The following is a 14,782-nucleotide window of genomic DNA, read 5'->3' on the forward strand; positions in this document are numbered from 1 at the left end:
ATTAAAAAAAAAGATTGCGTAGTCCTGCGTCCTAAGCGGTCGTGTCTCTGATACAACCCTCCGAATTTTTTTTCTGGTTCAAGGTGTAACAAGGCGATGACATTTTTTTCGATTTTCAAAACTTTTCCCCTCTCCCAGGGAGCGCTAATCAATTTTTAGCTACGATACTGCAATCTATATATATTAAAATGGATTTCTGTCTGTCTTTCTGATTCTTATGGAATCGGAAATTACTGAACCGATCGACGTGAAAATTTGTATGTAGGGGTTTTTGGGGCCGGGGAAGGTTTTTATGATAGTTCCAGATCCCTCCCCCTCTCTAAGGGAGTGCTGCCATACAAATGAAACATAAATTTCAGCATAACGTGATGAAACGCATTCGTATATCATCTTCTATCTATATAAATGATGATCGTCTTCTATCTAAATAAATAAAAAAGGATAGCCAAATATGTTGATAAGAGCAAAACTCGAGGAAGGAATTGTCCGATTAACGGTTGTCCTTATTCTATCATATTTTCTGTATCAAACATTTATTCCATGTAACGGAGAAACATGTTATTTGCATGTGGTTTTAAACATCATGAACGAGAATTGGGTCTGAAAATAATATGACATTATAATGACGAGTTTTGGTAGAAGTACTAGGAATTCTATAGTAAAAGGTAATTTCGAAGGTAAATTGTAAAAAATAAAGAAAGACCTCTTTTCAAAACGGTAGTCTAATTCTTTTTCAAGGATCTCATGCATTCAAAGTTGCATAACCAGTTAACTGTGATTGAGGAGTATACTCGTCAGGGCGAAGTGGCAAAATTTTGTGAATTGACGAGTTTACTCGTCATGCGTATTAATCAGTGACCATTAGACATTTAATTTGCAATTTTTGAAAAATATTGTAAGGGGTTGTATCTAGGACACGACCGCATGTTTTCGACGTAGAACTACGCAATTACATTATGCGATCCACTTGTTGTTTACCTCTTCTAATATTATGTTAGAATGCATCGAAATTTTTGTAATAGATTATGTTCTTCGTTACAAATAAGTGTGGTAGACGTCTTTTTACGTTTGATATGATGCCTAGGACTACCAAAATATGTGAACGGAAGAATTGTCAAATGATCATTGTATTTTACATTTCCCTCTGAAAATATTGCACATCTCATGTTTACGTAGTTCTTGAACCGCGAAAGTTCATTCACCTCTAGTATCTGAAATGACGATTTTTCCAGGCTTCTCAGTTTGAAAGTACGTTTTAGGGAAACATATTCCGGTCTGCACAACGACAAGCGAGTACAAAAGCACTGAACACCAAAAATACCCCCGGATTCACCCAAGCACATTAACTTTGATGTCCGTGTTAGGGAAACACAGCTTAATAGGACAAAATACCCCCGACTTGCATGTATATTTGCAAAGCAGATTTCCACAGGCACATTGATTTTGAAGTCTGTGTTGAGGAAACCGTAAATCGGGGCAATCAAAACTTGGCAGTTAGAGCGTTTAGACAACGCTTGACCTTTAGCAGTTATTCAATTGTTCGTCTCATGGAAAATAACATTTTATTAATTGTGATAGACGCGTAGAAATATTTCCTGTCAATTGATGCAAACATCTTTCCGATCTCTTATGAAATGTTCGAGTCATAAGCATTCGAAATACGGGTAGGGTTAGTACACAAATTGGTAGAACAAATGTATGGGAAAAAAGGAAATTCTTCCAGTTTTCATGATTTTAAACCGTTTAGAGATTAGCGAATTGTAATGTATAGCATATCATACAAATCTTAGAGTATTTTCGATTCGATTGCAAATCATGAGAATTCGTTCCCAGTGAAAATAGTTATGAACGTTAACTTTATTACATAAAAACGTGACCTGTTTTTTGATTTGGCATCCTTCTTGAAAGACGTAGCTCTACGTCAAAACAAAACATATTCTCAAATTTCAAGATGTTTAGAATATTTTGAGGCTATGCCGGACTAAAACAAACAAATAGAAATTATAAAGATAGAAGTTCGAGATGATGTCATGCGTCCCCATATGTACTGGTTGAAAAAGTTTACCAGTTGGCATAATGAATTTATTTATGTACGATGATAATATCGTTTAGATTTTTAGTTTTAAAAACTTAAGGTCAGTAAGGAATCGCGTTACGGGTGTTCGATTTGCAATTCCCATTGTGTATAATACCCTATTTCGCTGAATATCACTCAACAGCAAGAATTTGAATTTTTGAAAATATTTAAATGAATTCATTGCATTTTTAGTTTAATATGTATGTAATATATGTTTATGTTAACCAAAGCAGTAAATATTAGTAATAAAATTTTTAATTTTATAAAATAAACACATTTATTGCATCCAATGTCTTACCAGCGCAACTTTCTCTGTAATTGATGAATATACTCGTCATGGCTCGATTCTGGCGACACAAAACTGTGCGCACTTTTCAATGGAGACGTCACAGTTAACTGATTAAAAGATCCAATATCTTTACACCCACAACGTTTAACTGCTATCTGAGATGGTGCTGCCAACTCGTAAGACGAGTTGGCATGAATCCCGTCTATAGTCTTTTTTCACACAGAGACTCTGAAGCGAGCCCGTAATTAACGATACGGTCGTTGAAACAATCAAACATTCTCAGATGCACTTGCTGTGTTCTCTACAACGAAGGAATATTTAGATGGCGAAGAGACATTGCGAAGGAGATTATGATTTTTATAATTTGTATCATTAGATTTCCAGTACACTCATACCTCGCTATATCGGTCCTCTTCAATTAAGGCACGTTTTCGACTTACGGCCCAAAAATGATTCGCTATAACGGCAAAGAAAACTTTTTTCAATGTCAATATACAGAACCACTATATCGGTTTAGCATGGAATTGCTGTATACATACACAGTCTGTTATTATTTTTCGTACATATATGTGTACTTGTTATGTATGTATTTTTGATTCAAACGAAATAAAAATCGCATGTCGAATAATAAACCATGCTACATATTAATAAAAAAAATGGAACCGATCTGCTACTATGAATTTGTATTAAAATAATTGATTCCTTATACGGCTTCTCGCTTTGTGGCCTAATTTTGTGAAACGAATCTACACCCAAACTAGCGTTGGCAGAAAACATGTCATCTTTGGCAGAAATGATGCCATTTAGTGTGCTGGAAAGTCAAATGTGCAAGTAATGAGCTGTTTTAAAAGTTTAAAAAAGGTTTGTATGTATGCGTGCAGACATCTCTTTCTGTTTTCTTTTCTCATTTCATTTGGGATTGTGCCAAAGAAAAGTCCATACGACGTCAATGGGGATCGAACCAAGCCCGGCTGTAATGCGAAGCTATTTTACACAACCACGCTATCCATATGGCTAATGATGCTTCAGAAGTTGTTCAGCAAATACGTGATAATATTGCACCTAATTATAAAATTAAGTTGGGAAGTGTTTTCTAAGAGTAAAGAAGGAGCGCATAAAGGAGAACAATATCTATCTCTGTCTGGGCCATGTATATGGCAAAGTATGCGGAAAGCTTATTTGTCTTTTGTTTTGCTCGCTCGTATTAATCTTATATTGCTGTACCATGTATATTATACAAGTGCTTACCAGTATTTGTAAGCCATGAAATTTTCTGTTTTGTTATGTCTCATTTAATGTCATAAATCGGGATGACAAAACATGAGCTAAAAATCTATTTTGGGTGTAGGCCGTAAAGCGAGGCATGGATGTATTCTAGATCGAAGATCTATTCGGCAATTATCTTCCGACTGATCCTATATTTCATCCGAATTAACTAGAACTTAAACAATACTGTGCAACTAGGTGTTCAAAAAAACTACTTACATTTTGCCAAAGAGTTCTAATAAAATCATCAAAATCACCAGCAGTAGCGGTAATTATCACGTCTTTCAACATGACGAATCAATGTGGAATACTCTTACTTCAAAGTGGCTACTATTTAATGTACAATTTATAGTTACGATAAAACATGTAGCATGTACACGATTAAAATCCGGCTCTTTTACAGCTAAAATGCTAATGAGCCTAAATAAATAAACAAATGGGATTAAAAAAACACAGTATCTTAGAAAATTTTCATAGGCTTTGAGAAATTTAGCCTCCTGTTTTTAGTTTGAATAAACTAGATAAATAAGAACAATAATGAAATAATTAGAAATAACTGAAAAGTCAGTGGCAAATGCATCGTCTTTTTCAACAAGGTAATGCATGTTTGAAAGGCTCTCTGGTAATCTGGTAAAAAGCAATCATAGTTTGAGGCATGAGGTTTCAAATCAATTACGCAGGACGTTTCTCCTTTGAATGAAAATAGAAGCGCAATCCGTCAGAAATACTCCTCTCTGTAAAAGATCCATTCATATCTACACGAACCGTGTAGATATGAAAATATTATAAATTTTCACAGCGAAGCTTCAAATATTGATGGTCAAACAATCGATTTCCAAATTCAAATTCGAAAAAAATACACGGTGCAACAGTTTCTTTTTGTGTTTGGCTCAAAACTAAACGTCGCAATGTAGACATCGCTATCCACCGGCTCTGCTCACCATCTTTCTGAAGGTCTCTGAAGGTATCTGAAAAGATACAAAAAACATTTTTAGGCGCAATTCTTGACCAATTTCGGATTTATTTGTAGCAATTCTCTGGTAAAACATATGACTGGTAGTCTTTTTAGTCTTTCTATATCTTTTTTCTAAAACAAATGGCACCGTAAAGCCCTAAAAAACAGATTTCTCATAAATTCAAAATGATGTTCCACCAGGGTGAAAGGGCTCAAACTAAAAGAACATCCAGATTTGTGCCGAAGCCCATGAAAAACCATAAATAGAACTCATGGCAGAAGAAAAGTAGAATTTTGAGGTCTGGGTTATTGAAAATAATGACAAAGAAATAAAAACTCAAAATACGGTACAAGCTGACAAAAAGACGGGACAATCAAAAAGGGTCGAAAAAACGGTACTGCCTCGTTCCAAACGTTTTGGTCGCCCTAACTATGAATCACTCAGTCCAATCAGTTTAAGGAAGGCCATCAAACCCTTTCGTTCTAGATACAAAATTTCATAATTAATCTTGCAAAATAGTAATAGAACTCAAGTATTTTTCAACAATCACTTGTAATCAAGTCAAAAATAAAAATACTAATTTTCAAAACTCGTTTATCAGCTAGTCAGAATATTTCCCTATCAATTCAGATTGAATCCATTTTTTAGTAATTAAGCGAAACGATCCAACATCAGGAGACTGATGACATTGCTAGCAAATACACCATTGTCTGTCAGCGTTATAATTTACTCTATAATCGTTTTACAACTTGAAAACAAACTCAGCGTCGTTGTTATTCGATTTGTCTTGTTTATTACTTTTTTTTTTCCTAATCGTACCTTCCAATGCGAGTGTCCCAGATAAGCTCCTAGCTAGCAAGAGCAGATCATCATCACTTGTTACTTGCTACTCATGACATCAGCAAGGAGCTACAGCCATACATCATTCGAACCATTCAAACCTGCTAAACATTGTAAAGATGAGCAAAATTGTCAAAAATGCCACGAGCCGAGAAGGATGAGTGAGCACGAGTGGAAAGAGTCGCACAGAAAGGAAAAAAAAAAACGAAAAGCACGTTTCATGCGTCTGACAACCACGATAATATGGCCAACGATGAGACTTCATCCATTTGAGCCGTTTGGTTGCTAAAAATACGCGCGGCAGACGGACGAGGCGCTTGGCCCATCGTCTTCCCTCCCACGGGCATATTTTACTTTTGTTAGAGGAAATAAATAGCTCAACAGTTTCGTTATAACTGGTTTGCGAGTTTTCCCGCAAACGGTAGGCAATTTGAAAATAAGAGGGGAGGGGAAACTGATTGAGTTATTTAGCAGTGTTGGGTGTTGTTTTCTGTTGTTGGGTTTGAAATACAACCCTCCTTTAGTGGAAAGTGAATTACCATTGTGAAGTTCATGGCGGATATAAATCCGTCTGTGTTCAGTATTAAAACGAAGAATCAATCATTTGTCGAATCAAACTTTCATGAATAAATAAAATTCAAATTATCCTGAATCGATTATTTTCTAGATTTGTTTTCGATGAAGAATACATAACAAATCTCGCTCTATCCTCCTTGTTAAGAATAGTGCAAATAACAGACCTCGCTCTCCTCGGATGACAATAGAAATATTTCGCGTCAATATTTCTGAAGGACTATCGTTGACCGCGGAATCACTACTAGCGAGAAAGAGAGAAAGCTCGTGAATTACCATTGAGAATCGACTATAAGACTGCTCATTTACATAATAATACTCGTATATTTGTGGGAGGAGTGGGTGGCCACCTGACTGAAAGCAGCTACGACAACTGCGTTTATTGTGCACATTGGGAAGCGGGTGGATTGTTTCATCGCGCCAATCGCAAAAGGGAGCACTCAGTCCTAATTAGTTTTGCGTGACTCGCATATCAGGCCGGATGATGAGATGAATCAATGAACTGATGTACTGACATAATTTGAGGAGAGGAATTGGTTTAGCATTTCTTCTTGCTATTCATGAAACTGGTTGCAATATGTCAGTTCTTTTTATTTCTCGCTGTCCCCGATGTTGATGTTGAAGTGTCATTCACTCTTTCGCTCAGTATCTTATTCAACAGAACGAAATTTGAAATCCGCGAAACTGGTGCAGAATGCTAAAACGACTGTCAGCAACTAATTTATCTGTGGCTTGTATAACTTGTATGTACTTGGACACTTTGTCATCTGCGCTTCGTTGGGTTCTCGTGCGGCGGAATATCAGCAATGGCTTCGAAATAAGACCAGCGATTAGTGAGTTGCTAGTAGACCATACATTAAAGTGGCCACTGGAAATTGCTAGCATTAATCTATGGTTTGCAGCCTCACATGCATGAAACACTTTGAAACAAGATTCTGTTTCGTTAACACAGTCAAATCATAACATATCATCTATTCGGAAAATGTGGTGTGTAAGGATAGTGAAGGACTTTATTAACTATATACCATAGACCATACTTCTTCAGGAAAACTTGGGGTGGTACATTTTTGACGTAGGACTATGTCTTTGATTTCTGTATAGGGTGTCACTCTACGAAAAATGTAACGATTTATTAAGAGTTTTCAAATGCATATTACTCAAAATTAAAGTGACCAGATGGTCAGAGGTCTAACGCGGGACACAAAAAACAAATACGCTATGTCAACATAAACCATAATTTAGCGAGTCTAAACTGATCAGTACTATTTCTTTCGGAGTATCGGCACTCAGTTGTGATTTTTCGGTGATTTAGATTTTGTTTACGCTCGAATCAGAGCATTTACGCCTGGCAAGCACGATTCAAATTATAAAATTTTCTTCAAATTACCGAATGGAATGCTAGAAAATTCCAATTAATGTTTCATCGATTTTAATGTTAACGTATGCATTCAGAAAAATGACCTAATTTCGGATGGCAATGAAAGATAGTTTATAGGAACAACTTTTCTTTAAATTTTACGTTTATTAAGTCTACAACAAAAATGATTCAAGGATGTTGTTTCGCAGCAGCAGAACTGTCAAACAACCTGATGATTTTTCCATACTGCAAGCTCCACCCCACATCTGAGCAGCGGGCAATCACCCAGAAGGAGCAGCTTGAGGTGCTGCTGAAAAACTTTTTTCCGACGAAAGATGTAAAAAACTTGTTTTCGTACTCATAATGAAAGACGAAACGTACTTGATGCCAGAATTCAAAGAATGGCAGGGGACCGGGTACTTTACGTTCCCCAGGTAAGCGATGACGTCGAATATATCATTCACATCAAGTTCTCGAAGAAGGTCCTTCTCTGACAGACGTGAAGGGAATGTCTAAGCCGCTCTTCTTTCGAGTCATACGGTGAACGGGGAGATATATAGTACGAAGTGCTTGCCGGAGTTGGGAAGGTGATGTGGTCTTTATGCCGAACCTGGGATCAGCCATTATGCCAAAAGATCACTGAAGGATGGATCGGCTGGAGATAAACACTGTCGCGAAGACCATCAACCTTCCGAATATTTTCCAGCTTCCCCGATAGAAAACTTTTGAGCGAATGGCCAAAATAAAGGGTGTGTCACATCAAATTGCATCACGGAAAAAAACGCTGTAGAAATTTAATTTTAAGGAATTATATCTTCAGCTTTCGCTTATAATCAGATAAGAGTGTATAGATCACGTTGGCCATGCTTCACTGTCAATTTTTCGTAAATTTGGAAAAATGTCGTCGAACGAAAAAGAGCGTCGTGAATTAATCCTGTGCACTCATTTCGAGAATCCGGAGTTGTCACATCAGGACATCGGTAAGATGCTGGGAATCGTCCAATCCACGGTCAGCAGAGTACTAAAACGATACTTCGAGAACCTAACCATCGACCGGAAGGTGAAGAACGGCAAAAATGGATGCTCCGTCAGTGAAAAAGATCACAAGCGCGTAGTTAAGCAGTTTAGACGTGATCCGAGAAGTTCGGTCCGGGATGTCGCCAATAAGCTGAATTTGTCAAGTTCATTCGTCCAGCGGACCAAGCAGCGGGAGGGCCTGCGTACATACAAGGTTCAGAAGGCTCCTAACCGCGACGAAAGGCAAAACATGGTGGGGAAGACGCGAGCCCGGAAGCTGTACACCGAAATGCTGACGAAGCCGCATTGCCTGGTAATGGACGACGAAACCTACGTCAAAGCGGACTTTCGTCAGCTGCCGGGCCTGTTGTTCTTCTCCGCAGAGGACAAATTCAGCGTTCCGGAGGAGATTCGCAAGCAGAAACTATCCAAGTTTGCCAAAAAGTACATGGTGTGGCAAGCGATCTGCTCTTGCGGAAAGCGGAGCGCCCCCTTCGTGATGACCGGCACGGTAAACGGGCAGGTTTACCTTAAGGAGTGCCTACAGAAGCGCTTACTACCACTATTGAAGCAGCACGAGGGCCCGACCATCTTCTGCCCGGATCTCGCTTCGTGCCACTATTCAAAGGACGTGTTGGAGTGGTACGAAGCCAACGGGGTCACCTTCGTGCCAAAGGAAATGAACCCGCCCAACGCGCCGGAGCTTCGCCCAATAGAGAAATACCCAAAAGTTGTCAAATCGGAAGCTGACTTCAAGAGAAAATGGATTTCTGTTCAAAAAAAACTACAACCTGACGTTGTACAGAACCTTATGGACGGGGTAAAGAGGAAGGTGCGAGCATACGGGCTTGGGCTCGAAGTATGAATAAAAAGAAAATGCCAAAAGTTGTTTAATAGTTTTTATTTTACTGTCTAAAATTTTCAAAAGGATCGGTCTACTGGGCGAATTTCTACAGCGTTTTTTCCGTGATGCAATTTGATGTGACACACCCTTTATATCCTTCAACTGGACAGATTATTTCATTGGAAATTTGCATGGTTATGCTTGTAGGCCAAAAAACAACAAAAATGCGTTTTCCCAACACTAATGGAGTTGGTGATTACGTCTCCTATGCAAACATGGGCAGTACACACGTCTTTAGTGATTCGCCAGAAACTCCGAGAGCTTGGTTGGGGATTTAATGAAATTTTGAATTTCACGGAAAAATAATGGATTATTTCTTCCCCAACCTGATATTAATTAAAAATGAGTAATGTACTTGTGGCGGGATTTCGTTGTTTATTGTTTATGCGATATCCGTATTGTCCCTTCCTATCGACCTGGGATTTTTCCTCTAAGAAGATTATCATGATTTGCCGCACTTTTTGAAAATTTGTCACTCATATGTAAACTACTATGTGAGCACTTCAAAAGTGTCTTCAACGATTACTCCGCCTCGTCGTCCCAAGTTGATCATGCGGTAAGGGACACTCCTAGAGATATTTTCGATTTTGATATTATCACGATCTCACCAGCCAGCGTCGAATCTGCCATCAAAAAACTGAAATTGGTCCCGACGGAATTTCCTCCTGTGTTCTGAAGAATTGCACTCTTGAGCTTATAACTCCGCTGTCGAAACTATTCAATATTTCGTTGCAGCAAGGTATGTTTCATACATGTTGGAAATATTCATTTATGTTTCCGGTTCACAAGAAAGGTGACGAGCAAAATGTCGAAAATTATCGAGGGATCACATCGCTTAACGCATGCTCTAAAATATTAGAGATTATAGTTAACGACACATTATTTTCTTGCTGCAAACATTACATTCCTGCTGATCAACACGGTTTCCATCCGAAGAGATCAATCTCAACCAATCTTGTTTCTTTCGTCTCGCTTTGCCCCGGGAATATGGAAGCTGGAGCGCAGGTGGATGTTGTGTACACAGACCTCAAGGCCGCTTTCGACAGGATCGACTACACTATACTGCTGGCTAAGCTTGAGAAGCTTGTTGTATCTCCAAGATTTGCTCGTTGGTTCAAGTCTTACCTTACCACCCGAAATATATTCGTACGAATTGGATCTGATACTTCGGAGAATTTCACTAACAGCTCTAGAGTACCTCGAGGCAGCAACCTTGGACCGTTGCTTTTCTCTATATTCATGAACGAGATCGGATTGATCCTTCCAATTGGTAGTCGATCATTCTACGCGGATGATGTTAAAATGTTTATGACAGTTCTAAATTCAGCAGATTGCATGCGACTACAGCACCTGATAAACACCTTTGTAGAGTGGTGCTCAAGAAATTTTCTGACACTTAGTGTGCAATAATACAGTGTCATAACATTTCACCGAAAACTGAAGCCAATAACGTTCGCATACACGATCGACTTTCAACCTTTGCTACGGGTTGAAAAAATAATTGATTTCGGTATTACGCTTGACTCTGCCTTAACGTTTAAGCCGCATTACTCGGACATAATAAATAGGGCTAACAAGCAACTCGGATTGTCAAAATCCCCGACGAGTTTCGCGATCCTACCTGTTTGAAAGCATTGTTCTGCACGCTTGTTCGATCGATTCTGGAATTCGGCGTGGTGGTTTGGTGCCCTTATCATACATTGTGGATTGCAAGGATTGAAGCCGTTCAGAGGAAATTCGTCCGTTATGCCTTACGTAACCTTCCATGGAATGTCCCAAACAATCTACCACAATACGAGGCCCGTTGTCAGCTGCTAGGACTGGAAACACTTGGTTCTAGAAGAAAGGTTAGCCAGGCAATGTTTGCAACTAAGGTATTACTGAGCTAAATTGATAAATAGTCCTGGTGTTCTCGCGGAGCTTAATAGCCCTGAGAGCTCAATAGCACCTGAGAGGGTACTTTATTCAAGAAGTTTTTTTTAATCTTGGATCCCGTTTTGCAAGCTACAGCTTGCATGACCCAATTCGCTACATGTCAGTCCGGTTCAATGAATTTTATGGTTACTCCGACTTCTACCTCTCTTCTGAAGCTTTTCGTTTTCGGATTCAACGAGGATTACTGGATCAAGAGTGAATGCCGGAAAAGACACTTCCTACGATGGACTATGCGAACTTTTTTTTTTCAAATTTGTTTTAAGTTGTTGATGTTTTTCTTGTTTTGACTACCGCATGTTTTAATGTGCTTCGTACAATTTATAACGTCTAAGTGTGCTTTTTTACCATTTTCAATGTGACAACATACAGTCAAATGAAATTAATAGAGAAATAAATAAATAAATAAATAAATACATCCAAGATGTGTTGCTTGGCATGAAAATTTCTACAAAGTACTAACAAAATCTGACACAAGTAATACTACGTTTAGAAGGCGAACGTTAGGAACGTTAGCACCATTGAAAAAGTTGATGGAGAGCATCGTATGCACGGAGTGTGTCGACGATGAACTCCAGATTATTGTTTCCTCTCCGAATCATTATTTCTTTTTTTTCTTTCGGTTTGAGATATGATTTTTCAAAGTTAATTTTTCCCCTTTTATCCAAAAATGACTTTTTGCAAAACTTCATAACATATGAACTACTTAACCGATTTAGATGATCGACATATTGCATTGAAACTAATAAGCTAACCTACAAGCTTTAAATAAGCTTTAAAAAGTATCATATTTTCAGGAAGGATTCTAGATTCTAGTCACATAAGTCTAGTCTAGTCACATAGGAATGTTGAACGAAGACTTAAAACATGTTAAATTTGCAAAAATAATAACTCAAAAACAAAAAATAACACCTCTCTAATTTTCAGATATATTATGTAAAAAAATCTCAGCTTTTCAGAAAAAAAATATAAAAAATGTAGCGTCCTCTATCTTTAACCAAGAAAACTATAAAAAACTAAGTCAATCAATAATTACAAACATAAAATCCATTTCTTTTTGGAGTTCATTTTTTGACGTAGGACTACGTCTTTGATTTCTATATAGGGGGGTCACTCTACGAAAAATGTAACGTTTATTAGGAGTTTTCAAATCCATATAACACAGAATCGTTCTTACGATATGTGTGATAATACATACAATTAGACGGCAAATTTACCCAGCATTTTTTTCGCATGAGGCATCAACATCGGACGCGAAGGTAAATCATGTATTATGCATTCTTTCTTTCAACTTCCCATGAATATTGTATGCAATACAAAATTGTGTTCAATAATTCGTTCTATCAAACAAATTAGCAAGACCTTTTTCGACATGTTGAAGTAATCAAATTCAAGATTTCATGCATCATTCAAATTTTATGCAAGATTTCATCAGAGCAACGAGGAAAGTATCACCCATACAGTGAGCGTACATTAATTGGGCTGGAAAATCAATACAATTATCGAATTTTACTCGCTAACTGGTCTGCAAAACAGCAGAAGCAATACTTCAAATTGAAGATGACATCTATTATTGATACATAACTGCTTTGCGCCCAAGTTAACGTGTTATAGATAAGTCCAGTTGAAGATAGTCTAGTTAGCGAATGTCTTCTGTATATGACAGGGTGACGAACATCTTAAGCGAGTGTCTTTCGGGCTGCGGCAATATGGACAATTGTATAGAGTAAAATGATATCGATACTAGGAGGCTGGCAGCTATAATCATTTGAGGACTTATTGAGATCGGTATTACATTACATTAAAAAATGAAACGATATGAAATATTAATAATCTTCATGACTCATATTCATAATTCTCAATGATTCAATTTCTTCTATGATAGATTGAGCAGTAGAACCAATACGACTTGAATGTGATAGTCTTTAAACGAACATTTTTTTTTATCCCTTTTTGTTTATTTTAGGCTCATTAGCATTTTAGCTGAAACAGAGCCGAATTTTAATCGTGTACATGTCACATATTTATCATATCTATAATTAGCACATTACACAGTTGCCATTTTTCGGCGTTAGAGTATTCCCTGCTATACCATTGCAAATGGTACATATTTACACAGTAGCCATTTAGGCGTAAGAGATTTCCTTCTGTTCTTCCCATTATCCAGTAAGACGGGACAGCGAAGACAGTTGATTGATCATTGTTGAGTTATTTATAGAACAGCAGCCCGATGTGTGTTGCAGAGCAGAGCAGTTGTATGGATGAATCGATCTTATTTCGACCGTGGATCGATCTCCATCGCTGATGATTGTTGCGTGGACGTAGCTATTCTGTAACAACACAAAGATGGTCAATGGGGGCCCTGAGTTTTGAACTCACGATCGATCGCTTACTAAGCGAACGCGCAACCAATGTGGCTACGGAGACCCTCTTAAACGAACATTATTTCACCGAAAATTCCTTGCTGATGCTATAGATTCTAAGGCTTAGAACAAGACTAATAATAAGAATAAGACAATGGAAAGAAATCACGATACCATAGCTATCCATTGAAAATAAAGCAACTTCATGATTTCATGTGTATTTTACCTATCACGAAATAGTAAATATCAACTTGTTTTTTTGTTTCTTCCCCATAAACTTCATAGTTAATGTAATCAATGACGATATAATTTTCTTTTCTTTGCCGATCCACACATACTTCATATACCATTCCACCCTGTTATGTGTCCCACTGATATTCATTAATCATTTTCAGTTAGACAGTTGAACTTCCTTGCAGAAGCTAGGGCTACTATTTTGAGTTTCAAATGTGGTCAACTAACAGATGTTCTGAATAACCAGTCCTACGTCAAATTTCCGTCCGAGGTTGGCGTGGAAGCTGCCATACAATGGAACACAAATTTCTGCATAACTCGAGAACTAATAAAACAAATGGAGCCAAATTAAGCATGTGATATGTTCCTGCGATGGATTGAAATATCTTCCTCCTCTGAAAGAGGGGGGGGGTCCTAGCAGGTCATCTTCGTCCAAAAGAGCTTTCAGTTCACTGTACTCGATTTTTTTCGGAGTTTTTTCCACGCTCTTCATATCTTCATTTCTCAAATTACTACCTCAATTTTTTTAACCACTCAAAGCGCCGATACTTTTCGAGAGTATGTTCACCATCATTCGATAATTCGATAGACATTCAATGCTGCAGCAGTTGTCTGTATGTGATAGCAGAATCATAATCGCAAATAGTACTTTCCAGGTTCAAAAGTGGACATTTTCAAAGCTCTTCAAACCCATGCTGCAGAGAAAAACTTGTTTTGTTCTATGTTGAATTCCTTCAAAAGATGTCAAAACAAAGCATTGTTGCCAATAACGCAATATTATGTGGATTACATTGATAGATACATCGAATTGTTGATATTTCATCATATTTATTTACCTGGTAATACACATTAGCTTGATCGTCATAAATTAGTTCTTATCTTTGTAGGTTCACATTGTTTGCAAATTCGATTCTTCGAACTAAATGTGGATCATTTTAAAGAGAAATTTTATTATTTCATTTTTAACGTTTTTG

This window comes from Toxorhynchites rutilus, chromosome 2 (genome assembly GCF_029784135.1).
Source record: "Toxorhynchites rutilus septentrionalis strain SRP chromosome 2, ASM2978413v1, whole genome shotgun sequence".
NCBI classification, from domain to species: Eukaryota; Metazoa; Arthropoda; class Insecta; order Diptera; family Culicidae; genus Toxorhynchites; species Toxorhynchites rutilus.